This window comes from Equus caballus, chromosome 16 (genome assembly GCF_041296265.1).
Source record: "Equus caballus isolate H_3958 breed thoroughbred chromosome 16, TB-T2T, whole genome shotgun sequence".
NCBI lineage: Eukaryota > Metazoa > Chordata > Mammalia > Perissodactyla > Equidae > Equus > Equus caballus.
The window spans coordinates 4,760,293-4,778,096 of NC_091699.1; the positions used below are offsets into that span (position 1 = coordinate 4,760,293).

Consider the following 17,804-nt stretch of genomic DNA (forward strand, 5'->3'; position numbering starts at 1 on the left):
CATGTTATGGTGGAGAGGACAAGCCAGGCTGTAGTCAGGACAAAAGACAGTGTGAGCATGTCTAGTAAACTGTGCTAAGAGATAATAGAAGAAAGAGACCATTGATTGGTTGTGATTTTCTTTCCTTTTCTAAATGCACATTCACTCTTTTGAGTTTTATACATGTCTTTTTTTAAACCATTTTGCTAAACAAATCTTCATCATCTCTGGTCCTTCTGAGGCTCCTCACAAGCCTGGAGGACCTGCCTCTTGGCTCCATGTGTAACCTGATTTTCTATGTTTCTCTAACTTTCTCACCATAACCTGTGGTAATGGATCTTCTTGTTGCTCATCACACATGGCAAATGAGATTCTGTGTCAGGGTCTTTATCCTTCCTGTTCCCTCTGCTTAAACATCCCTGCCCAGAACTTTAATGGCTGACTCCGTTGTTTCATTGATGGATCTGATGAAATTTCACATTCTGCATAAAACAAATTCCCTCATGATTCTCACCCTGCTTTTAACTTTATTCATTGTAGTTATTAATTCCTGACATACTATTATGTATACAGTAGTTTATTGTCTTCATTTATGACTAGAATATGAGCTGTATGAGGGGAGAATCATTGTTTTCACCATCATGAAGCTAGAAGAGTGGTTGGAACATAACTGGTACTAATAAATATTTTTGGAATGAATGAATGAAAAAAGGATAATTTAGCACTTTAAGTTAGTCTCTGCTTGCAAACAATCATGTTAGAAATCTATTTCCTATCACACCCCCAATAAGTTATTGCTGCATTAGAAGTTAAATTTTAAAAAATCTGCTCAAGCTCATTCTTAAAAATATGTAAAGGTGAAAATATTAATGATCCAAAAATGTGTGAGGACTTTCTAAACACAAAGTTGCTAAAAGAAATCATTGAAGTTAATATATTGAACTAAATATTTTTTAAATTCTTATGGAATAAAATATCAAAATTAAGACTGAAATAAAAATATTATAGTCCATACAACTCACAGAGTCACTATTATTAATGTGTAAACACTTTTATATTTATAAAGAAAAGCTTTCAATAGAAAAAATGTACAAAAGATATAAACATATTTCACATAACTAGTTACAAGTGTAAACATACGAAAATCATATAAACATTAGTAATCAAGAAAGGTAGGTTAAACAAGGATTTTCTTTTCATATCGACTGAGATGAAAAGGCACATACGATTTAATGCTAGTGCAGGTGAATTTTGAGGTCAAAGCATAATTTGAAGAAGGTTTTGGAAAAGCAATTCAGTTTTGTGTATGGAAAAACTTGAAACTTTGTATACCCTCCGGTAAATTGTCTTAGGAAAAATTACATTCAGAGAATGCTTTCTGTATAAGCACTTTTATTTTAGCAAAACTTATAATTTAGAAATCTGAATGTAATGTAATTATTCAATATTAGAGGTGATTGTAACTGAGGTATAATTAATTTCATATAACATTAACATCATTATTTAGTGTCCAATCATATGCAAACACTTTATGCATTTCAAATTGAAGAGGTTTAATGCAGGCGTTTGGTTGCAGAGGTGGCAAAAGACTGGAGAGAAGGCTGGGGAAGCAGGAAGGGGAGGGTTGTCACCCAAGGACCAGGAGTCCTCACCAACCTTGGAGCCCCACATCCCCCTCACTGCTGAGCTGATGAGACTCTCCATCGGGCTACTCCTGGGACCCTCTCCTGCTGCAACCCAGATGCCTGCATCCCACCAATACCACTGAAACTGCCTTTGGGGTGCTGGATCCCACAGCTGCTGCACGGTCCTCAGCTGCCTACAGCTGTTGCAGCAGCCAGAGACCATCACCAGAAGCAGGAAAAAAGATGCAATTTCTTTCTTCCTCCCACTGTTCAGTGCTCCCAAGGGAGTGCACATTCAGAGACTTATGGGAAACCAAGTGATAAAGGGGTCTGGATGAACCATCTGCAGCTGAAACCCAGGAGGGCACAGCTGGCTCCAGGCTGCAAGTGTGGGCCTTACAAACAGAAGTCACAATCTGGACAAAGGATGTCATGAACAAAGGATGGCATGGGAAAATGATCAACATAGTTCCACAACACACATACAAAACAGGCTCTGAAATTTGACTCCAAGTTCCATGAGGGTGGGTTTGCTTCTATCTTGTTACCTGGTTTATCTCCACTGCCTGATGCATGGTATATACTCCATAAATATTTGCAGCTTGAAGGCAAGATATAACATTTAAGGCATGATTTTTGTCTGGGTGATTGCATTATGGTTTAATTTTGAGGGGATAATCTTTTGTGCTTTTATATTTTTCTATAATTAGCATTCAACATTTAAATTTAAAAAAAAGTGCCCTAAAATGCAAAGCAATGTTAGGACAACATAGATTCCAACTGAGTGACAGAAGAAAGAGGACAATAAGTAACCTAATGAAGAGTGATCCAGACAAAGGTGTAAAGCAGACCACCTCAGTTTTAGTCTCAGCCACAGTACTGATTAGTGGTGTTGTCGTTGATACACCAATTAGACTAAGAGTTTTAGAGTCTGGATCTGTGAAAGATGAGAAAAGTGATATCAATACTTCACAGAATAATTTTGAAGGTTAAATGAGGACGTATACATCCATACAAGAAAACTGTGTTGTAAAGTGAAAAAGGCTAAGGCTATATATAAAATAAGACACAATTCATAGATAAGATTTTATTGGTGAGGTGTGATTTGAGATTATTGCTAATATTGGTTAAGATTTCTAGTGTACAATCAAAGGAGATAAGAAAAAAGACAGGAGAAGAAAACCACAAAAGTGCAACAGACATGTTTATTAGCTTTTTGAGCTGTCTTAATAGCACTGTTTTTTGAAGTCCCATATGGGATTTATCAACAGAAAACTTTCATCCACTCCTTTAATGGGCATAATAAAGCCAGAGATGACATCACTCTACTCTCTCTCTTTATAGAGTTAAGAACAGCAACACTCCAACAGCTCATCTAGTTGAGGATTGTGGCATCACTTGATGCTGGGTTCAATCAGGTAGGACGACAGAACCACAGGAAGAAAAGGGTAACGATTGTTTTTCACCTGTTCTGCTTCTGACACATTCTGTCAATTCTTGACCATATTTCCCTCTTTTCCCTTTCATCTATTTTTATGGAGAAAAATAAATATGCATTTTTTAAACTTTTATATATCACTTATTTTCTGCAACTTACTCATAAATCAGTTTTTTATTTCCCATTATCTATGAGCAAAAGAATATACATTGCTCTTATATTATTGGACAATAACTTTGTTTTATTGTGACTGAAATTTTACAGGAAAAGAGGGTCTTATTTTATTTTGAGTGGGGATTATTTCTGGTAGTCAGAACACTGAAATAAATGTATCAATCATATTTGTGTTTTCCAGATGAAACAGAGAGTGAGTGGTTAATACCCACAGAGTAGACTGCAGGGAGGACTGTGTTCCTGGAGAGCTAAGGCAGCAATCCAGGCTCTGGGACCCACACTTGAGCTGAGACATGGGTTCTCCATCAGCCTAGTTGTGTGATAGTAGGCAGATACCCTGGAAAACCAATTTTCTTTGCTTTTATCTGTAAAGGCACATAATAAGATGAGTACGTACCTCTTAGGCTCTTGGGGAAGATAAATTGTGCTAAAGCAATAGCACAATTGCTGAGATGCTATCAGCTTCAAATAAAGATTCAGTATTCTTCTACCATCACTATTAATATTTCCTCAAGTTAAGTATGCACTAAGCTGTTTACATTAAACTCAAGGAAATGGATAGAGTGGATTAAGAATGAGCAGGAAGGCCAGTTGCCTTGTAGACAGTATTCCTTTGTCTGCCTGGTGTCCTACGTGGGCTGTTTGGTGTGGTTTGATCACAGTCACTGCCATTTATGAAAATGTAACAAAGGTTTGCCCAGAACCCCCATCAGCCCTCCCACTCTCCCTCCATTCACTCACAAAACAGCTTTGAGGTCTACACATGTGCCAGTCACTGTGCTGTCCCTTGCTTCACTATGACAACAAACATAGACCCAGTCAACAAGTGTGTTTTGTGTTTATTAGACTGTTTTTAAAATTTGCACAGAGCTCAGCTTTCATCTGCCAGTGGGGTGGAATTTGACAAGCTTATATTTTTTTAATGCTATGTGTACCAGATTTGTTGGCTATTTATATTGATATCAAATTCATTTTTAGTGCTGTGTAATGTTTCAGCACCCCAGAACATGGGACTGTTACTAAGTTGAATACTATAATTGGTCTTTGGAATTATTGCAAGAGTAGAAAATGTATTTGAAACTTGGAAATTGAAATACGCCTGTATCGTAACCACTTCTAAACTCTTCTCAGAAAGAAATGTCAAATATTCTTCTTGTTCGTAACGACTTTTACAATTTAGCATTTAACACGTCAGAAATTGAAAAATTGCAAAGGTTTAATCTCCATGAGAGAAAAGTTAGAAAAAGCTATTACTGATTTTCTTCAGAAAGGCCAAACATATTTTGCTTCTATTGTTCTTTTTTATTTATTTTTGTAGCTCTTTTAAGACTACTTTAAATCATATTTATATAATATTTCTCCCTGAAAAGACTGACGTGACCTCCTTATCTGTAACTAGGTTTAATTCTTTTCTTTGATTCATCTCCATACACATACATCTAACACATACATAGGCTGTGAGCAGACAAATAGAAGAGGAAACAGTGAACTGGAGTCAGAGACATCTCAGTCTTGTTCAATTTTGCTTTCTACATTTCATTTTCCATTAAAAGTTGATTTCCATAGACAATATAACAGATTATATTTGCAAAAACAGCTGAAGCCCTCTTCTGTAAACGGCAATGACCTTCTAAACACTAGTCTTTCTCCCTGAAATTTAGAACAAATGGTACGAGCTTTAAGGAGATGAAGTTGGAGAAGCGTGTACTAGACAGAACTGAGATGAGATTCTTCATAAACTTCTCCTTAATCAGGGTTAAAATAAGAAATATGTATTATATATTTATTTATATTTCATATTTATATATATTTATACAGATATACATATTTACGTAGAGTTTATATAAAGCCTTCTGTGCATATATATAGTCTGGGACTACAGAAATTATTAAAATTAAATTCTTTTTTTGAGTTAGGTTTTCTTTTTTTATGCCTTATTCTAAAAATTTGTTTAACATTCATTTAACACATTCAAGCTCGGTGATAGTATTGGGGCTGCAAATATGACTAACAAAGAATTTTAAAAAATGAACGTATATATTTTTCTTAGTGTAACTGAAACTGCTAGTTAAAATGAGGAAATTTCACATCAAATTTGCAACTTCCAAATATACAATATAGTGTTACTATTATTAATAGTGGCGATGCTGTATATTACATCCCCATGACTTATTTATTTTATAACTGTAAGTTTGTACTTTTTTGACTCACTTCACCCATTTTGCCCACCTCCACCCTTTGCCTCTAGTAACCACCAATTTATTCTCTGTATCTATGAGCTTACTTTTCTTTTTTAAGATTCCACACATAAATGAGATCATGTGGTATTTGTCTTTTTCTATCCTACTTATTTCATTTACATAATGTCCTTAGGTTCCATCCATGTTGTCACAAATATAAAGATTTCATTATTTTTATGCTTGAATAATATTGTATTGTATATATAGGTGTGTGTGTTATATGCATATATACACACACATAAATATATGTGTACCACTTTTTGTTCATCCATTCATCCATCAGTGGACATTTAAGTTGTTTTCATATATTGACTATTGAAAGTAATGCTTCAATGAACAAGGGGGTGCATATGCATTTTTTCAAGTTACTGTTTCTGTTTTCTTCTGATAAATTACCTAAAAGTAGAATTGCTGGAATCTATGATAGTTCTACTTTGAATTTTTTTGAGAAACCTCCATACTGTTTTCAATAATGGCTGAACTAATTTACATCATCACCAATAGTGCACAGGGGTTCTCTTTCTCCACATCCTCACCAGCATTTGTTATCTCTTGTCTTTTTGGTGATGGCCATTCTAACAGGTGTGAAGTGATATCTCATTGTGTGTTTTATTTGCATTTCCTTGATGATTAGTGATGTTGAGCATGTTTTCACTTACCTGTTGGCCATCTGTATGTCTTCTTTAGAAAAATATCTATTCATATCTTTTGCCCATCTTTTAATCAGATTAGTTATTTTTTTTGATATTGAGTTGTATGACTTTTTTATATATTTTGGCTATTAATGCCTTATCAGATATATGATGTGCAGATATTTTCTCCCATTCAGTTGATTTCTTTTTCATTTTCCAAATTCTTATATGTATAAATAGATACTAAGATTGGTGAACCAGAGTAACAGTCTCGTAAGTCAATAATAGTAACAGCCATCTCTTACATAGATTCTGCTCAGGAAGCACTGTAGATATCAATTCTTTAAGCTTACGGTATATACACTTATTCATCTGCGACTAGTAATGTTCCTAGCACTTTCATCATTTTACCTCATTTAACCCTCACCATATCTGAGATCAAACATTATTATCTTGTTTTTTCATTGAGTAGACAGAGAGATGGTGGGTAGAGGATGAAGTGGACCCACAGCTACAGTCCAGCCTCAGAGTTTGGGCTCCTTACTTGGTGCCCCTAGAATATCTAAGAGGTTGGCTATTGGTGAGAAGCCAGATTTGTTCCTGTCATTTCACACAACCACAGTCCCTCACAGCATAGTTTGATCCTACAGGCAAAGGGTGTTTAAACATTCAGAATGGTATTTCCCCACATTATGTTTCAGTTACTTTCTAAATCTTTCTTATATGGAACATACCTTCCCAAGTTTTTAGGATCCCAGTTGGATCCTTAAACCAGATATGTTGATTCTACTCTGACTTCTACAACAAAATTTTCTAGAAATAAGTGGTGTGATTTATCTTTTTTTAATGATTTACATTTTGTTTTTGCATGAGGAAGTGATTTTGCAAATTTCCACACTTGATAATAAACAATGTTATCTATCATCAGAAAAATCTCATGACCTTGAACTATGGCAATCTTGCTATGAGTGAAGGATTCTTTTGACCTACAGTTGCAAATTCTTAATTTTCTGGTAATACTGTTGACTTACAGGTAACTTACAATTGCCAAATCTACAGAACCCTGGAACCACCTCCTGTTAGCACAATTGGGTTGGCATGTACACTCACCCACACACACAGACACAGAAACACAGGCTCACAAATCATTAATTTCTGTTGATCATAACCCATGAACAATCTATTAATCCCAAAGCTCTCCTTGGTGATCTAGGTGAAATCTCATGGACAACAACACGTTGGTGGCCAATAACACCAAATTGTCAGATTTCATTCTGATGGGATTCTTCAGTCAATCCAAGCACCCAGTTCTGCTTTGTGTGGTCATTTTTGTGGTTTTCCTGGTGACCTTGTTTGGAAACACCATCCTGATCCTTCTGGTACACTCTAAAGCCCACCTCCACACCCCCATGTACTTTTTCATCAGTCAACTATCTCTCATGGACATGATGTACATTTCTGTCACCATGCCCAAGATGCTGATGAACCAGGTCATGTGTGTGAATAGGATCTCAGCCCCTGAATGTGGGATACAAATGTTTCTCTATCTGTCACTATAGGGTCAGAATGTTTCCTTCTAGCTGCCATGGCCTATGATCGCTATGTGACCATCTGCCATCCACTCCATTATCCTATTCTCATGAACCACAGGGTATGACTGCTCTTGGTGTCTGGCTGCTGGTTCCTAGGGTCACTGGATGGCTTCATGCTCACACCTGTCACCATGATTTTCCCCTTCTGCAGATCCCGGGAGATCCATCATTTCTTCTGTGAGGTCCCTGGTTTAATGAAGTTCTCCTGCTCAGATACCTCTCTCTATGAGATGCTCATGTACCTGTGATGTGTACTCATGCTCCTCATCCCAGTGATAGTCATTTCAAGCTACTATACTTTTATCCTCCTCACCATCCACAGGATGAACTCAGCAGAGGGGTGGAAGAAGGCCTTAACTACTTGTCCTTCACATGTGATGGTGGTCACCCTCTTTTATGGGGCTTCCATCTACACCTACATGTTCCCCAGCTCCTACCAGACACCTGAGAAGGATACGGTTGTATCTGGATTTCACACCATAATCACTGCTGTTCTAAATCCTTTAATCTATAGTATTAGGAATAAGGATGTCACAGGGGCTCTAAAGAAAATGTTGAATGAGGGATCTGTCTTTCAAGAAACTATCGAGTAGGAAATATTGGTACTAATGGTTTATTTTCCTTCTCTTTACACATCAGAAGTTTAGGACCTTATGCCAATTTTGTTCCTCAGATTCTCACACAATGATGTGTTGTCCTATATTCATGCCTTTTGAAGGTATTGTTTTCTTGTACTGGAAAGCTCTTCATTTTTATACTCCTTCTGCATTGAAAATATTTATACAATCACATCAATATTACATTTTCTGAAGTTGATAACTGCACTGTGACTCTATGGGAGAATATTCACATTCTTAGGAAATATATAATGAAAATATTTAGAGAAAAAATCATAAGGTGTGAAACTGATGAGTTAAAGGGAGAAAAAGTGATGAAGTCAAAGGGTTATAATGTTAATAGGTGAATATAGCTAAAGGGTATATGAGTGTTAATTGCACCATTATTATTCATGTTACTTTTCTGTAAATTTGAAATTACTGAAAAATAAAGAGTAACGAACAGAGTTTCTCAGTTTCTTTGAGTTCCTACTTTCTGCTTGGTGGCAATTTAAATGATGTATCATAGAAATTATGCTCATTTTAATGTGGTTGATCATTACTGTGACAATCCTGTCATCTGCCCACATTTACTGAAGGCTGTGTTGTTCTTCATGGTCCAATCTTGAAGGCATCTAGTGAGTGTTTTACCTCTCTGAGATTGTTAGTAACTTGTGGTAGACTGAATATCTAAGATCATATAAGGTACTGTGGGAAAAATATTAACCCTGTGTGTAAGCTGGATTTAGGGATGTTTCCCTTCATGAGGTGGTATCTGAGATGATATTTCAAATATGTAACTTATTTAACAAATAAGCAGAGGAAGAACACCAAACATTCAATTCTTTATTTCTTCAGCCAACGTTTCTTATGCTATGTTATAATAAAAATAATAGCTCCTTGCTAAATGAGCTTAAACTCATAATAAAGCATGGCTACTGTCCCTAAGGAACTTGAATTGTAGGCATAGTTTGTACAAATTGTTGTAGTAAAATACATAGATTATTTTGATGCTCATGTGGAAAGGGCACAGCTCATTAGGACACATCACCTCTACCTTTGACATGCAAATTCAGCCAAACAAGGGGGCTGAGAGAAGACTCTGGAGATGAGTTTTGAATGGTGACAAATGTTGTCAGATGAGTACACTAAGCTGGGCAGGGGGGTTGTGCTCAGAGAAATGATGCCATGGAAAAGGTAGAGTATGAGCAAAGGTGAGATGTTTGACAAGCAAGAGATGTAAGTGTTCCAATAGCACTTATTTCCTGCTTCAACTTATAGCCTAGTTTCCTGTCCTTTTGTGACCCAAGGTTTTACAAACAATAGTAAAATGTTCAGACTTGCATTTGAGAAATGTTAAATTGTGGTAATCAATTGGAAAATTCCAATACTGGAGATAAGGAGACCAGGTGAGTGAGGACAATAAACTGAAAGGTGTTGATCTAAGTGGAAACGGCCATGGTTTAACACCAGGAGGGACATGTGGTGGTACTTGTGGTCAGCAGTGCCTTGTTGAACCTGTTACATAAAACCGCACACTTCTGCACGTCTACAAATCTCCAATTGGCTCTGTCAAGTTATGAATTATCAGGTGGTTTCAACAGTACAAATTTCCTTTACCTCTTGACATACTCAATTACTTCATGACTGTAAAATAAGGATTTTTCAGCATTTGGGGAAACAATTTTGGAAAACCAGTTTACATTAATTTTGTTGTAATCAGAATGAATAAAATTTGCACTCTCTAACGTTTAAAAGAAATGAGAGGTACCCCTCGATTTGCTGAACTATGATGATACACACATTTGATGATTCCACTTACAATACCCTAGACATGGGGAACAAAACAACAAAATGCGATCTGGAACGATATTCTTCCAAAGATGACATTTTTGCTCTCTCAAGCAAAGAAAAAATAAAGATAAAAATGTTTTCAGAAGGATGACTTTTTTTAATAAAGTGTTCAAAATAAAATTTATTGAGACTTACATTTTTTTTTCCAACGTAGAGTATCTTCCATAGCCTCTACTAATAAGGATTTAAAAAACTGTGCAGCTTGGAAATTCTTATTGAAATTATATATAGTATATAATACTCAGAATTCCTAGACATGGAAGTACAACTTCCCAGTTCCAAAAAGAAAAGAATAAGAGGAAGTGTTTCTGGCACTCAAGTGTGTTGCTGACAGTGCCAAACAAGGAGCTGCGCACTGAAGTAGTTTACAATTTTCACATTTCAGAATGTATTCATGTTTGTGCTCATAATACCACCAATATTTGGCCAGAGATCACTTACACCTCATAAAAAGAGGCTCTCAGGGTTTTTAGATTCTCTAAAGGACATTAAGAACTGTGATTGGACTTCTTCCCAATTTTAGAAGTAAAGCAGCAAAGATTAGGTAGAGAAGCTTGCACTGTTTTTCACAAACATTCTGCTTTTTAAAATTTGTTCAAATGTTTGAAAAAATAGGAGACCCAAATTCATTTTTCTATGCATGACTCAGGAAATGAGGCTTAATAAAATTAGATGCATATAAAATCACATTTAACATAATTTTGATTGCCTGTTTTTCTTCTTTCCACACTCCCTCAGAATATTTACATTGACAACAACTGACACAAACAGCAGATATTGTCATCATTTTCCTGGTTTTCATGACACTATTCCCTTCCTACTCATTTACTCTTCTCAGGGCTGACCTCATGGGAATGTGGCCTGTGTGCTTGCATGGGGCCTCACACTCAGAAAGACACTTTGCTTGGTTTAATACTCTGTTGTTGAAATCTCAAAATTCTCAATAATTTTATCTTTGAGTATGCATGTGAGCAGGGGAGCTAGACTAGATGGCAGCATTAGAATGCAATTTTGGTCCAGCAATAGCATCTGCACTTGTGGGCTCAGGAAGCATGTACATGGAGCAATTGACCTGGCCTCCCGATGTGCACACACACATCTGTGTTCAAAGCATGAAAGGATCCAAAGGGATTGTCTGGGTTGGGACCTGGAACTAAATGGGTGGTAGTGATGTCAACAGCAGCTGCAGATGGAGCATCAATGGTAGAAGTAGCCACTGCACAGAAGGGAGGAGGATCTCTGCCTGCCAGGAACAATGACCCATGATGGGAGCAAGGTCTGACTTGTCCATCCATCCCAGAGACCATCCTTATGTCATTAGCAAAATTATTAAAACCATTTCCTGTTTCTTATACAAAGTCCACTAATTACCATAAATTTGAGAGGAATCATTAAAATGCCATATATTAAATTTACATTTAAAATTAAACTCAGATTTACAAGAAATTGATTTATATTGAAATTGATAGGTTGAAATCTACTCACAATAGAAATCTTTTCAGAAAAAACTTCTCCTTGAATTATCAGTTTTACATATATTTACAAGGTAGTTTTGTCCAGATATGAGTGATTTTCCTCTGGTCTAGATTAATTTTACTACTTGAACTCTATGCATAACATATTTTTACTTACTATATATGATTAGTGAACTTATAACCAGGTCCTGGGTACATAAGCAAAAAACCCTGTCTACATTTTCACAGTGCATATTCTTTGAATCACTATTCTTGGGACCCCCATCTCCTCTTAGTTTCTCAGGCTGTAGATGATGGGGTCGAGCATTGGGGTCACAATGGTATAGAAAACAGCCAGAATCTTGTCCTCCATTGGAGATTGGAGGGACCTTGGGCATAATAATTGTAAACAAAGGGAGCATAATAGAAAGTCACCACAGTCAGGTGGATGTTTCAGGTGGAATAGACCTTCTTCCTCCTTTCTGCTGAGTGCATGAGGTGGACAGCAAGGAGAACGTGGCCATAGGAACATGCAGTGCCAATAAAAGGAAACACAAGAAAGAGGGTGGTGCTCATAAACACTGTGTACTCATAAACCCAGGCATCCATGCAGAGCAGAGTCAACATGGCTGGGACATCACAGAAGAAATGGTCGATGGCTCTGAATAGACAATAGGGGATATGGAAGACATATGTGGTGTGGGCACAGGCGTTGATAGAGCCCATTATCCAAGATTCTATTATCATCATCACACACAGCCTTTGGCTTATATGAATCGAATAGTGGAGAGGAAAGCAAATAACCACATAACAATTATAGGCCATAGATGTCAAGAGCAGTGCTTCTGCAATTGCTAAAGTCAAGAAGAGGAAGCTATGAATCCCACATCCAATGAAGGAGATAGACTTGTTTCCAAACAGAAAATTGGAAGCCACTTTGGGGACAATGGTGGAGATGTAGTTCAGGTCCATGAGGGAGAGCTGACTAATTAGGAAATACATAGGAGTGTGGAGATGACTGTCTAGGAGGATGAGAAGGATCTCAGACAAGTTGCCAAGCAGAACCATTAGGAAAATGAGAACAATGAGAATGAAGAGGACCAGGCCAGTTATTGATGGTGGAAACAACCCCAATGAGTGAAATCGGTGGATGTTTGATTATAATTTTCCATGGGGCATTGACATGTTTTTTCCTAGAGGGAAACACAAGAGTAAGTTAAGTGTAAAACTATAAGCTATTAACTTTCTAAGCTTAAAAAACTATAATTTTTAACTTATTATTGTAGTCAGACAGTGTATTATTTAAAATTTTACATCTCTTAAATGAAGAACAGAACTTATCTATTTTGGAAAAAAGAATACTTGTTTTCTAACCCAGAGATTAAAACTTGAATATGCAAACATTTGTTGCCAAAGAGTTTTCCAAGAAATCTTTAAAATTATTTCAAAAACATTTCAATTATTACTTTATTAGGATAAGTATGTTTTAGTGCCCTACACAGGCCCACATATCAGCAAAATCAGACATTGTATTCAAAACATAAGCATAGAAAATCTATGTAAATGTATACATTGTAGAGTTCTAGTAGCAATAATTTTGATGACCCTTAAAGGATGATTTTTCTATCATATTTAAGCCCTAAAATTTACCTCTAAAACTACAGTAGCCTATCAGCTCATGTTGAGGAGTTGCATTTCTTTCTTAAGTCTACTTGGCAAAGTAGAGGCAAATCAAGTTTTCCTGAAGTCAGGTATTATCATTTGTTTCATTTGTTCTGAAATGTAGCATGAATCCTTATTGTCCAGTTCCACTTACACAGTCATCCTCTTCTGCCTCCTCATTTAGGTTCTAAATGCTGCAGTTAAAGAACACCCTTTACTGGAACATCTATACACACATTCATTGTAGCTCTCACGACTCTGCTCAGGCTCTTCCAAATAGCATGTTCTCTGTTTCTTTGCTTCTCTAACATGTATATAACATTACACATTGATTTATTAAACTTTGTCTTACTCATTCATTTTTCCCATTTGTTTACTTGTATTTAATATTGTTTCCAAGTCTAGATAACTGTGTGAATTTAAGACCATATATTTGCCATCTCTCCCTCTTAAAACTCAATTCTTATGATACTAAAGAAATAGATATGTTATAAATTAAAAGACAGTGAGCAAAAGACAGTGATAGATGAAATAATTCAGGATGATTGAAATAAGGAATTTGGATAGAGAAATGGTCAGTTACTTAAATGGAAAACAGGAAATGGCACCTTGAGAGTCTTCTTCATGGAAGTAGGAGGAGGAATTATCAAGAGACATTCTAAGTGAAGAAGGTCCACACAGTATGTGATGTTGTAGTCTTAAACATTATTTTAAAGCCCAATGTTACCAGACTTTTAAAGAAGTTCCCAACATGAAAGAAGAAGATGCACAAATGTGCATAGATACACACACAAACCCACATACCTATTCACACACAATCTGCATAAATATAAAGTGAGTTGTATATAGTTGGGAAGATGCAGAAAGAGAGTGCATTTTTTAGGAAATAAGATTGCTAAATTCAAAGAAGTATGAGACATTATTAATCCACCATATAAATATTATTAGATATATAAAAAGGAGTGCCATGGAACAAGAAAGTCTTTTGCTAATTAAAAAACATAATAATTGATTTTAAAAATTAAGTGAAACTTTCAAAGGCAAAGTGAAAAAAAATCTACCAGAAGTAAAAGAAAACAACAACAGCAGCATAAAAAATTGCCATTTTGAAAGCTTAAGAGAACTAGAGAATTAATATAGGGAAACAAATCTATGCTTATTGTCATTCCTAGAAATGCATGTAACAAAATAATAATGGAGTTAATATTATCAAAGGAAAACATTTTTTGGAATTGATATATATATATATGATCTGTCATATTCAACAGCATGTACAGAATATAGAAAAGTAAATAAGAAATATTTTATTGAAAGATATTTTCTTGAAAGTTATAAATATCTTTGTGGAAACATTTTCTGAAAATTCTCAATATTGCCAATACATTTGTGGCCCTACAAGCACCTTGACAGAGAAAATAGCAATAATAATGAAAGGAACTATATATGGAGTAGTAACCAAAATATTATAAAGTTTTAAAATAATTTATACTTTTGTATTTTAGAAATATATACTGGAAGATGGGACAATGCTCTCAACTTTGCCACCCCAGGTACAAAATGAGATGTAACTATGTTGAAAGGATGAGAAAAGGGAAAAAGAACTGGAGGTGGTGGTATGTGGAGAAGGAAAGTCTGCATCCACAGTGGTTGAGGTGATGAGTCAAAAGAGGATATATGATGTTTATTAATTATTAGAAGATAAGTATATTGGCAGAAAATACATGGAAATAGAGGATAAAAGTGGTAAGGCAATATGAATTATTTGCCTTGGGGATCTGGAGTAGTGGGTTACGGGAACATAGTTTTACTCTGCGACTGCCGAAATCATATTCTTGCATTCCTTGAAAAAGATACTAAAGTGATGTAAAATTGATGTCACAGTTCCAAATTTACCTCACAACTAAAGTTATACTCAATTGTGAAAGACTGAAATCTTTTCCTCTAAGTTCAAGAACAAGTAAAGATGCCCACTTTTCTCACTTCTAATCAACATAGTACCGATGGATTAAATAGAACAGTTAGACAAGAAATCAAACAAAAAGACATGCAAATTGGTAGAAAGAAGTAAAATTATCTTGGTTCAAAAACAACAGAATCTTATATGGAGAAAATTCTAAAAAGTCCACAAAAAAGTCTGTTGAAATAATAAATTCAGCAAAGTTGCAAGGTATGAAATCACTTCTGTTTCTAAACATTAATAATGTAAGATCTTAAGAAGAATTTAAGAAAACAATTGCATTTACAATGTCATCAAAAAGAACAAAATACTTACGAATAAACTTAACAAGGGAGGCAAAAAAATTTGTGCACTGAAATTCACAAAACATTGCTTAAAGAAATTGAAGAAGAGATAAATAAATAGAAAAACATCCTCTGTTAATGGATTGGAAAACTTAATACTATTAAGATAACAATACTACCATAAACAAACTTCAGATTCAAGGAAATGCCTATCATAATCCCAATCAGGTTTTTTGCAGAAATGGACAAATACATCCTAAAATACATATGGAAGCTCAAGGTACCCAAATAGCCAAACAGTCTTATAAGAGAATTGGAAAACTCACTCTTTCCGATTCAAAACTTACTACAAAACTACGTTAACAAAAAGAGTGTAGTATTGGCATAAAGACAAATAAACCAATAAAATAGAGATACCAGAAGAAACACTTTCACATATGTGGTCAAATAACTTTTGACAAGGGTCTGAAAACCATCCAATGGGGGTGTCTTTTCAACAAACATTGGTGAGGAAACTTAATATCTACATGCAAATAATGAAATTATACCATTACTTGACATCATACACATAAATTCACTTAAATGGTTCCAAGAGCAAAATATAGAGTTAAAATCTAGTAGATTTTAATATAAAACCTAGGGGAAACATTTCATGACATTGAGTTTAGTTATGCTTTACTAGATATGACACAAAAACATGTGTAACAATAAAAATAAGGATAATTGAACTTCATCAAAATTATACTTTATATCAGAAGAGATTAGTAAACACTTAATTATAACAAGTCTGGAGAGAAAGACGGCATCAAATACAACTGTAACCATCTTAACTTGGTAAGAAACCTACAACACAAAAAGAGATAACTTATGACAAGAAAAACAGAAGGAGAAGAGAAAAGGACAGAACCTACAAAGGTCAATGCAGAAAAAATGCTATAAGCATGAAAAAACTGTCTCATTTATAACATCTTTTATGAAAACCTTATGGTAACTATAAAATAAAAAATTAGAGCAGAGTCACAAAACATAAAAAAGAGGAACCTGAGAAACACATCACATAAAACCACCAAAGTGAAATGGTAGACAGAAATACAAAGGAAAATGAATGAATAGAAATATATAAAAGCCGGAAAATAAAAGATAAATGACACTATTAAGCCCACATATATCCATAATCACTCTAAATGTAAATGGATTAAATTTACCAATCAAAAGACAGAGAGGATTGGATGGACTAAAATATAAGAGCCAACAATATGCCACCTCCAGGAAACGTATCTCAGCTAGACAGGCAAATACAAGCTCACAGTGAAGGGATAAAAGGTGATACCACAGGAAATGGCAACCAAAAGAAAACAAGTGTAGCCATACTTGTATCAGACAAAATAAACTTCAAGACAAAAGATAGAAAGAAATTAAAATGGACATTAAACAATGATAAAAAAAGACATTCCACAAAAATGACATAACATTTATTAATATATGTGCACCTAACATAGGAGCAGAAAATATATAAAGCAACTAAACAGAACTAAAGGGAAAAATTCACAGCAACACTATAATAGTAGGGGACATTAGCATCCCAGTTACATCAATGGATAGATTGTCTAGATAGAAAGTCAACTAGAAAACACTGGCCTTAAATGAAACACTAGACTGGATCAATGTAATAAATACCTATGGAATATTCCATCCAAAAGCAACAGATACATATTCTTCTCAAGCACACATGGAACATTCTCAAAGATACACTGTATGTTGGGAAAAAAAGCAAGTCTCAATAAATTCAAGAAGATTGATATTGTAAGATTGTTTACTGATCACAATGATATGAAACAAGAAATCAACTACAAGAAGAAAGAAAAGTTACAAATACGTGGAGATTAAAAATACAATACTGAACAACCATTGGATGAATGAAGAAATCAGAGGAGAAGTTACAAAACACTTGTAGACAAAAAATGAAAATATAGCATATCAAAACTTATGGGATGCAGCAAAAGCAGTACTAAAAGGGAAGTACAGAGAAATGCGAGACTACCTGAAGAAACAAGAAAAATCTCCAATAACAATCTAACATAGCTAATTACCTAAAATAACTAGAAAAGAAGAACAAACGAAGCCAAAAGTCAGTAGAAGGAAGAAAATAATAAAAATCAGATCAGAAATTAATGAAATATACACTAAAAAGACAATAGAAGTGATTAATCACACTAAAAGCTCATTCATTGAAAAGGGAAACAAAACTGACAAACCTTTATCTACACTCACAAAGTAAAAGAGAAAGAAGGCTGAAATAAAATCAGAAATAAAAGAG

The 17,804-nt window shown here is 35.0% G+C and overlaps 1 pseudogene; it reads left to right on the forward strand.

Moving 5' to 3' along the window:
* Nucleotides 1–7,311: 7,311 nt before the first annotated feature.
* On the forward strand, nucleotides 7,312–8,273 carry LOC138918154 (olfactory receptor 2T29-like; annotated as a pseudogene).
* The last annotated feature ends 9,531 nt before the right edge of the window (nucleotides 8,274–17,804 follow it).